This window comes from Callorhinus ursinus, unplaced genomic scaffold, assembly GCF_003265705.2.
Source record: "Callorhinus ursinus isolate GAN/ISIS: 27379988/994484 unplaced genomic scaffold, GSC_fseal_2.0 scaffold5, whole genome shotgun sequence".
Lineage (NCBI taxonomy): Eukaryota > Metazoa > Chordata > Mammalia > Carnivora > Otariidae > Callorhinus > Callorhinus ursinus.
The window spans coordinates 64,226,833-64,237,566 of NW_027397067.1; positions in this window are offsets into that span (position 1 = coordinate 64,226,833).

A 10,734-nucleotide genomic window follows, 5' to 3' on the forward strand; every position below is an offset into this window, starting at 1 on the left:
CCCCCCCCCCCCCCCCCCCCCCCGCTTAGCCACTAGAGCGATGTCCCTCAGCGGAGCCGACTTCTAAAAGTTCTGATTTTGTGCTCCGCGGGTCTATCACTTGCCAGTAGCAGCTGATGGAGGCTCCCTCCCCCCATCGTCTATCTTCCCGAATATTGTCTAGGATTCACTTCACACATCCTACCCTCCAGAAAGTGGTTGCTTCTCTGTTCAGAGAGTTGCTGCTATTCTTTTCTTCGATCTCCTATTGAGTTCATAGGTGTTCAGAATGGTTTGATCCCTATCTAGCTGAATTCCTGGGACCAGACGAAATTTAGGTCTCCTACTCCTCTGCTGTCTTGCTCCTTCCCCCTATCTATTTATTCTCTAAATCTTAATGCAAAATATATTTGTGGAAGGTTATCAACAACCTTTAAACTTCTCAGAATCATGTGTGTTTGGATAGTTGCTGCTTTCATCATTTCCGGTTTTATAGTAAATTTTACAATGTTTAACCTTTAGCTCATATGAGATGGCTAATGTTTTTGTTACGGCCAAAACAGGCTTTTACTACTACTGGGGGTACTGGACAGGGGTTCTGGAAGAAAGCAGAGAGAGAAATAGAGAAGTTTATCCATGTTGTGTTGAAAATGGTTGAAATTTAACCATATGTTCTTTCATGTTATCACTAAGACAAGAGATATGATTCCTTATCTTTCCTCTGTGTATGCACTATAAGCTTCAGCTTGGTCCCCTGCCAGTCCCTTCTTTCTCAGATATTGTGATTCATAATAAACATATATTTGGTCTCCGTTCCTGACACAGAGTTCCTAAAACCCTTAGAATTTCCGAAATGATAAGAGCGATAAAAATGTCTTGATATTCATAACAAACTTTTTATAAAATAAACCTGGGTTCATGCTAATGAGGTGACTTTTAAAAAACACCTAAGGATGGGAGTTGGTTGCCACGGAGCCAACCATGTGATTGGTGGGTGGAACTTTCAGTCCCACTTCTCTGACCTCCAGGGAGGAGAGAGGGGCTGGAGGTTGACTTCTTTGCCAATGGCTGATGATTTACTAAGTCATACATACAAAATGAAGCCTCCAGAAAAACCAAAAGGATGGGGTTGGGAGAGCTTTTGGGTTGGTGAACATGTGAAAATGAAAGGGAGTGATACAATCAGAGAAAGCATGGACGCTCCGAGTCCCTACCCACATACCTTGCCCTATTCATCCAGCTGTTCATCTGTATCCTTTATAATACTCTGTATAATACACTGCTAAACATAGGTGCATATTTTTCTGAGTTCTATGAGCTGCTTTAGCTAATTAGTCTGATCCAAGGAGGTGGTTATGGGAACCTTCAATTTATAGCCAATGGGTCAGAAGCACAGATGACACCTAGATTTGTGATTGGCATCAGAGTTGAGGACAGTCTTGTGGGACTGAGCTCTCAACTTGTGAGATAGTAGACAGTATAAGAACTGAAATAATTGCTTGGTGTGATTAGAAAATACAAAAATATAAGACTTTCAAATAGGGATTGTTGAGGTTAAGTGTAGAGGAATATAGGTTTAAGAGCAAAGAGGAAATAGATATAGAGTCCAGGCCATAGCAATACCCAATAATTGTTTGTTGAGTAAATATATGAATCAGATTTAAAGAAACTCCTCCCAAACCCTGATAATAGACACGTCACAAATCTCAGCCTCTTACAAGGGGTGAAATTGAGGTTAAGTGAGGTTAAGTGATTTGCCCATTATTAAATTCTAAGCCCCATCAAAGTCAAGATCACAGTCCAAATTCCTGATTAATATGGCCTTCATCATTATACCACACCATGTTGTGGATCCCATATGGGAGGAAAAATGAAACCAGTGGCCAGCCATTTGCTCATGAAGTTAGCTCAGTGGCTGCCCAGTCTCAAAGGGACATAAATTTAAACCAGTCTTGTCATCTGTGCTGGATAGGGAATGATTTGAAAGCCCAGGTATTCTTTAAAAAGCTGTCCAGGAAAAATCGAGATATGCCTATTTTTTATTTCATTCTGTTTCTGTCATGTATTAGCCATCATTCACTAGGTTATGCTGAAGTAAATTACTCCACAATTGTGATGTTTATTTTTATTTTTATTTTTTTGGGGGGGGCGGGGAGGGGCAGAGGGAGACAGAGAATCTTAAGCTGGCTCCACACCCAGCATGGAGCCCAACGTGGGGCTTGATCTCATGACCCTGAGCTGAAATCAAGAGTTGACACTTTTTTAAAAAATTTTATTATGTTATGTTAGTCACGATGCAATACATCATTAGTTTTTGATGCGGTGATCCACGATTCATTGTTTTCATATAACACCCAGTGCTCCATGCAGTACGTGCCCTCCTTAATACCCATCACTGGGCTAACCTATCCCCCCAACCCCCTCCCCTCTAAAACCCTCAGTTTGTTTCTCAGAGCCCATAGACTTTCATGGTTTATCTCTCCCTCCGATTTCCCCCCCTTCATTTTTCCCTTCCTTCTCCTAATGTCCTCCATACTATTCCTTATGTTCCACAAATAAGTGAAACCATATGATAATGGACTTTCTCTGCTTGACTTATTTCACTTAGCATAATCTCCTCCAGTCCCATCCATGTTGATGTACAACTTGGGTATTCATCCTTTCTGATGGCTGAGTAATACTCCCTTGTATATATGGACCACATCTTCTTCATCCATTCATCTGTTGAAGGGTATCTCGGCTCTTTCCACAGTTTGGCTATTGCGGACATTGCTGCTATGAACATTGGGGTGCATATGGCCCTTCTTTTCACTACATCTGTGTCCTTGGGGTAAGTATCCAGTAGTGCAATTGCTGGGTCATAGAGTAGCTCTATCTTTAATTTTTTGAGGAACCTCCACACTGTTTTCCAAAATGGCTGTACCAACTTGCACTCCCACCAACAGTGTAAGAGGGTGCCCCTTTCTCCACAACCTCACCAACATTTGTTGTTTCTTGCCCTGTCAATTTTTGCCGTTCTAACTGGTGTAAGGTGGTATCTCAATGTGGTTTTAATTTGAATTTCCCTGATAGCTAATGATGATGAACATTTTCTCGTGTGTCTGTTAGCCATTTGTATGTCTTCTTCAGAGAAGTGTCTGTTCATGTCTTCTGCCCAATTTTTGACTTGATTATTTGTTTTTTGGATGTTGAGTTTGAGAAGTTCTTTATAGATCTTGGATACCAGCCCTTTATCTGTAGTGTCATTTGCAAATATCTTCTCCCATTCTGTGGGTTGCCTCCTTGTTTTGTTGACTGTTCCCTTTGCTGTACAGAAGCTTGTTATCTTGATGAAGTCCCAAAAGTTCATTTTTGCTTTTGTTTCACTAGCTTTTGGAGATGTATCTTGAAAGTAGTTGCTGTGGGCGATGTCAAAGCAGTTACTGCCTATGTTCTCCTCTGGGATTTTGATGGATTCCTGTCTCACATTGAGGTCTTTCATCCATTTTGAGTTTATCTCTGTGTATGGTGTTAGAGAATGGTCGAGTTTCATTCTTCTGCATGTGGCTGTCCAATTTTCCCAGCACCAGTTATTGAAGAGACTGTCTTTTTTTCCATTGCATATTTTTTCCTGCTTTGTCAAAGATTATTTGACCATAGAGTTGAGGGTCCATATCTCCACTCTCTATTCTGTTCCATTGGTCTATATGTCTATTTTTGTGCCAGTACCATGCTGACTTGGTGATCACTGCTTTGTAATATAGCTTGAAATTGGGCAATATGATGTCACTAGCGTTGTTTTTCTTTTTCAACATTTCCTTGGCGATTCGGGGCCTTTTCTGATTCCATACAAATTTTAGGATTATTTGTTCCAGCACTTTGAAAAATGTCATTGGAATTTTGATCAGGATGGCATTGAAGGTATAGATTGCTCTGGGTAGCATAGACATTTTAACAATATTTAATCTTCCAATCCATGAGCATGGAATGTTTTTCCATCTTCTTTTTTCTTCTTCAATTTCTTTCATGAGTGTTCTGTAGTTCCTAGAGTATAGATCCTTTACCTCTTTGGTTAGGTTATTCTGAGGTATCTTATGGTTTTTGGTGCTATTGTAAATGGAATCCTTTCTCTACTTTCTCTTTCTACAGTTGCATTGTTAGTGTATAAGAAAGCAACTAATTTCTGTGCATTGATTTTGTATCCTGCCACATTACTGAATTGCTGTATGAGATCTAGTAATTTGGGGGTGGAATCTTTTGGGTTTTCCACATAAAGTATCATGTCATCTGTGAAAAGAGAGAGTTTGACTTTTTCTTTGCCAATTTGAATACATTTATTTCTTTTTGTTGTCTGATTGCTCTTGCTAGGACTTCTAGTACTATGTTGAACAATAGAGGCGAGAGTGGGCATCCTTGACGTGTTCCTGATCTTAAGGGAAAGGCTCTCAGCTTTTCCCCATTGAGGATGATACTCGCTGTGGGTTTTTCATAGATGGATTTTATGAACTTGAGGAATGTTCCCTCTATCCCTATACTCTGAAGTGTTTTAATCAGGAAAGGATGCTGTATTTTGTCAAATGCTTTTTCTGCATCAATTGAGAGGACCATATGGTTCTTCTCTCTCCTCTTATTAATGTGTCCTATCACATTGATTGATTTGCGAATGTTGAACCACCCTTGCACCCCGGGGATAAATCCCACTTGGTCGTGGTGGATGATCCTTTTAATGTATTGTTGGATCCTATTAGCTAGGATTTTGTTGAGGATTTTGGAATCCATATTCATCAGGGATATCGGTCTGAAATTCTCCTTTTTGATGGGGTCTTTGCCTGGTTTGGGGATTAAGGTAATGCTGGCCTCATAGAATGAGTCTGGAAGCTTTCCTTCTGTTTCTATCCTTTTTTGTTTTTAATAATTTTTTATTGTTATGTTAATCACCATACATTACATCATTAGTTTTTGATGTAGTGTTCCATGATTCATTGTGCATAACACCCAATGCTCCACGCAGAATGTGCCCTCTTTAATACCCATCACCAGGCTAACCCATCCCCCCACCCCCTCCCCTCTAGAACCCTCAGTTTGTTTTTCAGAGTCCATTGTCTCTAATGGTCCGTTTCCCTCTCCAACTTACTCCCCTTCATTCTTCCCCTCCTCCTATCTTCTTCTTCTTTTTTTCTTAACATATATTGCATTATTGGTTTCAGAGGTACAGATCTGTGATTCAACAGTCTTGTACAATTCACAGTGCTCACCGTTGCACATACCCTCCCCAATGTCTATCACCCAGCCACCCTATCCCTCCCACCCCCCACCCTTCCAGCAACCCTCAGTTTGTTTCCTGAGATTAAGAATTCCTCGTATCAGTGAGGTCATATGATACATGTCTTTCTCTGATTGACTTATTTCACTCAGCATAACACCCTCCAGTTCTATCCACGTCGTTGCAAACGGCAAGATCTCATTCCTTTTGATGGCTGCATAATATTCCATTGTGTATATATACCACACCTTCTTTATCCATTCATCTGTCGATGGACATCTTGGCTCTTTCCACAGTTTGGCTATTGTGGACATTGCTGCTATAAACATTGGGGTGCACTTACCCCTTCGGATCCCTACATTTGTATCTTTGTGGTAAATACCCAGTGGTGCAATTGCTAGATCGTATGGTAGCTCTATTTTCAACTGTTTGAGGAACCTCCATACTGTTTTCCAGAGTGGTTGCACCAGCTTGCATTCCCACCAACAGTGTAGGAGGGTTCCCCTTTCTCCACATCCTCGCCAACATCTGTCGTTTCCTGACTTGTTAATTTTAGCCATTCTGACAGGTGTGAGGTGGTATCTCATTGAGGTTTTGATTTGGATTTCCCTGATGCTGAACAATGTTGAGCACTTTTTATGTATCTGTTGGCCATTTGGATGTCTTCTTTGGAAAAATGTCTGTTCATGTCTTCTGCCCATTTCTTGATTGGATTATTTGTTCTTTGGGTGTTGATTTTGATAAGTTCTTTATAGATTTTGGATACTAGCCCTTTATCTGAGATGTCATTTGCAAATATTTTCTCCCATTCTGTCGGTTGTCTTTTGGTTTTGTGGACTGTTTCTTTGGCTGTGCAAAAGCTTTTTATCTTGATGAAATCCCAAGAGTTCATTTTTGCCCTGGCTTCCGTTGCCTTTGGCGATGTTTCTAGGAAGAAGTTGCTGTGGCTGAGGTCGAAGAGGTTGCTGCCTGTGTTCTCCTTTAGGATTTTGATGGACTCCTGTCTCATGTTTAGGTCTTTCAACCGTTTGAAGTCTATTTTTGTGTGTGGTGTAAGGAAATGGTCTGGTTTCATTCTTCTGCATGTGGCTGTCCAATTTTCCCAACACCATTTGTTGAAGAGACTGTCTTTTTTCCATTGGACATTCTTTCCTGCTTTGTCAAAGATGAGTTGACCATAGAGTTGAGGGTCCATTTCTGGGCTCTCTATTCCGTTCCATTGATCTATGTGTCTATTTTTATGCCAGTACCATACTGTCTTGATGATGACAGCTTTGTAATAGAGCTGGAAGTCCGGAATTGTGATGCCGCCAGCTTTGCTTTGCTTTTTCAAGATTCCTCTGGCTATTCGGGGTCTCTTCTGGTTCCATACAAATTTTAGGATTATTTGTTCCATTTCGTTGAAAAAAGTGGATGGTATTTTGATGGAGATTGCATTGAATGTGTAGATTGCTCTAGGTAGCACTGACATCTTCACAATGTTTGTTCTTCCAATCCATGAGCATGGAACGTTTTTCCATTTCTTTGTGTCTTCTTCAATTTCTTTCATGAGTATTTTATAGTTTTTTGAATACAGATCCTTTGCCTCTTTGGTTAAATTTATTCCTAGGTATCTTATGGTTTTGGGTGCAATTGTAAATGGGATCGACTCTTTAATTTCTCTTTCTTCTGTCTTGTTGTTGGTGTATAGGAATGCCACTGATTTCTGTGCATTGATTTTATATCCTGCCACTTGACTGAATTCCTGTATGAGTTCTAGCAGTTTTGGGGTGGAGTCTTTTGGATTTTCCACATACAGTATCATATCATCTGCAAAGAGTGAGAGTTTGACTTCCTCTTTGCCGATTTGGATGCCTTTTATTTCTTTTTTTTGTCTGGTTGCTGCGGCTAGGACTTCTAATACTATGTTGAATAGCAGTGGTGAGAGTGGACATCCTTGCCGCGTTCCTGACCTTAGGGGAAAAGATCTCAGCTTTTTCCCATTGAGAATGATATTCGCTGTAGGTTTTTCATAGATGGGTTTTATGATCTTGAGGTATGTACCCTCTATCCCTATACTCTGAAGAGTTTTGATCAAGAAAGGATGCTGTACTTTGTCAAATGCTTTTTCTGCATCTATTAAGAGGATCATATGATTCTTGTTCTTTCTTTTGTTAATGTATTGTATCACGTTGATTGATTTGCAGATGTTGAACCAGGCTTGCAGCCCAGGGATAAATCCCACTTGGTCATGGTGAATAATCCTTTTAATGTATTGTTGGATCCTATTGGCTAGTATTTTGGTGAGAATTTTTGCATCCATGTTCTTTAAGGATATTGGTCTGTAATTTTCCTTTTTGATGGGGTCTTTGTCTGGTTTTGGGATCAAGGTAATGGTGGCCTCATAAAATGAGTTTGGAAGTTTTCCTTCCATTTCTATTTTTTGGAATAGTTTCAGGAGAATAGGTATTAATTCTCCTTTAAATGTCTGAAAGAATTCCCCTGGGAAGCCATCTGGCCCTGGGCTTTTGTTTCTTGGGAGATTTTTGATGACTGTTTCAATTTCCTTAGTGGTTATAGGTCTGTTCAGGTTTTCTATTTCTTCCTAGTTCAATGTTGGTAGTTGATACATCTCTAGGAATGCACCCATTTCTTCTAGGTTATCTAATTTGCTGGCATAGAGTTGCTCATAATATGTTCTTATAATTGTTTGTATTTCTTTGGTGTTGGTTGTGATCTCTCCTCTTTCATTCATGATTTTGTTGATTTGGGTCATTTTTCTTTTCTTTTTGATAAGTCTGGCCAGGGGTTTATCAATCTTGTTAATTCTTTCAAAGAACCATCTCCTAGTTTCATTGATCTGTTCTACTGTTCTTTTGGTTTCTATTTCATTGATTTCTGCTCTGATCTTTATTATTTCTCTTCTCCTGCTGGGTTTAGGCTTTATTTGCTGTTCTTTCTCCAGGTCCTTTAGGTGTACGGTTAGGTTGTGTATTTGAGACCTTTCTTGTTTCTTGAGAAAGGCTTGTATTGCCATATACTTTCCTCTCACGACTGCCTTTGCTGTATCCCAAAGATTTGGAACAGTTGTGTTTTCATTTTCATTGGTGTCCATGAATTTTTTTAATTCTTCTTTAATTTCCTAGTTGACCCATTCATTCTTTAGTAGGATGCTCTTTAGCCTCCATGTATTTGAGTTCCTTCCGACTTTCCTCTTGTGATTGAGTTCTAGTTTCAAAGCACTGTGGTCTGAAAATATGCAGGGAATGATCCCAATCTTTTGGTACCGGTTGAGACCTGATTTGTGTCCAAGGATGTGATCAATTCTGGAGAATGTTCCATGGGCACTAGAGAAGAATGTGTATTCTGTTGCTTTGGGATGGAATATTCTGAATATGTCTGTAAAGTCCATTTGGTCTAGTGTTTCATTTAAAGTCTTTATTTCCTTGTTGATCTTTTGCTTACATGATCTGTCCATTTCAGTCAGGGGGGTGTTAAAGTCCCCCACTATTATTGTATTGTTGTCAATGTGTTTCTTTGCTTTTGTTATTAATTGCCTTATATAATTGGCTACTCCCACGTTAGGGGCATAGATATTTACAATTGTTAGATCTTCTTGTTGGATAGACCCTTTAAGTAGGATATAGTGTCCTTCTTCATCTCTTATTACAGTCTTTGTTTTAAAATCTAATTTGTTTGATATAAGGATTGCCACCCCAGCTTTCTTTTGGTGTCCATTAGCATGGTAAATGGTTTTCCACCCCCTCATTTTCAATCTGGGGGTGTCTTTGGGTCTAAAATGAATCTCTTGCAGACAGCATATCGATAGGTCTTGTTTTTTAATCCAATCTGATAGCCTGTGTCTTTTGATTGGGGCATTTCGCCCATTTACATTCAGGGTAACTATTGAAAGGTATGAATTTCGTTCCATTATATTGCCTGTAAGGTGACTGTTACTGTATATTGTCTGTGTTCCTTTCTGATCTATGCTGCTTTTAGGCTCTCTTTTTGCTTAGAGGACCCCTTTCAATATTTCTTGTAGGGCTGGTTTTGTGTTTGCAAATTCCTTTAGTTTTTGTTTGTCCTGGAATCTTTTAATTTCTCCTTCTATTTTCAATGATAGCCTAGCTGGATATAGTATTCTTGGCTGCATATTTTTCTTGTTTAGTGCTCTGAAGATATCATGCCAGTCCTTTCTGGCCTGTCAGGTCTCTGTGGATAGGTCTGTTGCCCATCTAATGTTTCTAACATTATAGGTTACATAGCTCTTCCCCTGAGCTGCTTTCAGGATTTTCTCTTTGTCTCTGAGGCTCGTCAGTTTTACTATTAGATGTCAGGGTGTTGACCTATTTTTATTGATTTTGAGAGGGGTTCTCTGTGCCTCCTGGATTTTGATGCCTGTTTCCTTCCCCACATTAGGGAAGTTCTCTGCTATTATTTGCTCCTATATACCTTTTGCCCCTCTCTCTCTTTCTTCTTCTTCTGGGATCCCAATTATTCTAATGTTGTTTCCTCTTATTGTATTGCTTATCTCTCGAATTCTGCCCTTGTGATCCTGTAGTTGTTTATCTCTCTTTTTCTCAGCCTCTTTATTTTCCATCATTTAGTCTTCTATATCGCTGATTCTTTCTTCTGCCTCATTTATCCTAGCAGTTAGTGCCCCCATTTTTGATTGTACCTCATTAATAGCCTTTTTGATTTCGACTTGGTTAGATTTTAGTTCTTTTATTTCTCCAGAAAGGTTTCTCTAATAACTTCCACACTTTTTTCAAGCCCAGCTAGTATCTTTCAAGCCCAGCAAGTCATGATTCTGAACTCTAGGTCTGACATCGTACTAATGTCAGTATTGAGTAGGTCCCTGGCAGACAGTACTACCTCTTGTTCTTTTTGCTGAGGTGATTTTTTTCGTCTTGTCATTTTGTCCAGAGGAGAACAGAATGCTAACAGGTTAACAATGTTTCCAGCAAACATAGTCTATACAAATCAGAAAAGACCTGAAACCAGGGGACAAGAAAGGGAAAGAATGAAGAGAAAAAAAAAAAAGGAAAAAGAAAAAGATAAAAACAAACAAAAACAGAACAAAACAAAACAAAAGAATATGAGCAAATATGATCAGGCTAGTGCAAAGATCAGTGCCACACACTAGCTTTTGGGCATATTTTGGTCTGTTAGAAGAAAGTGCCTGCTAAAATTTTAAAGGAAGAAAGACTTGTATATGTACAAAATAAGGGTTGATACAATGAAGGGATGGCAGATGACTGTAAAGATGAAAATTATAAAAGATTTTATTAAAGGAATTGATAAGATAAGAAGTTGTTTTCAAAAAGGAAGAAGATTTAAAAAGAAAAAAAGAAAAAAAAAGGGAGAGAATGTGATCAGGCCGGAGACTAGAACAAGTGATTTAGGGTATATTTTGACTTGTTAGAAGAAATTGTACCTCAAAATTTTAAAGAGAGAACAACTTTTATATATATATATATATATATATATATATATATATATATATATGCCAAAAATAAGGGTAACTACTATGA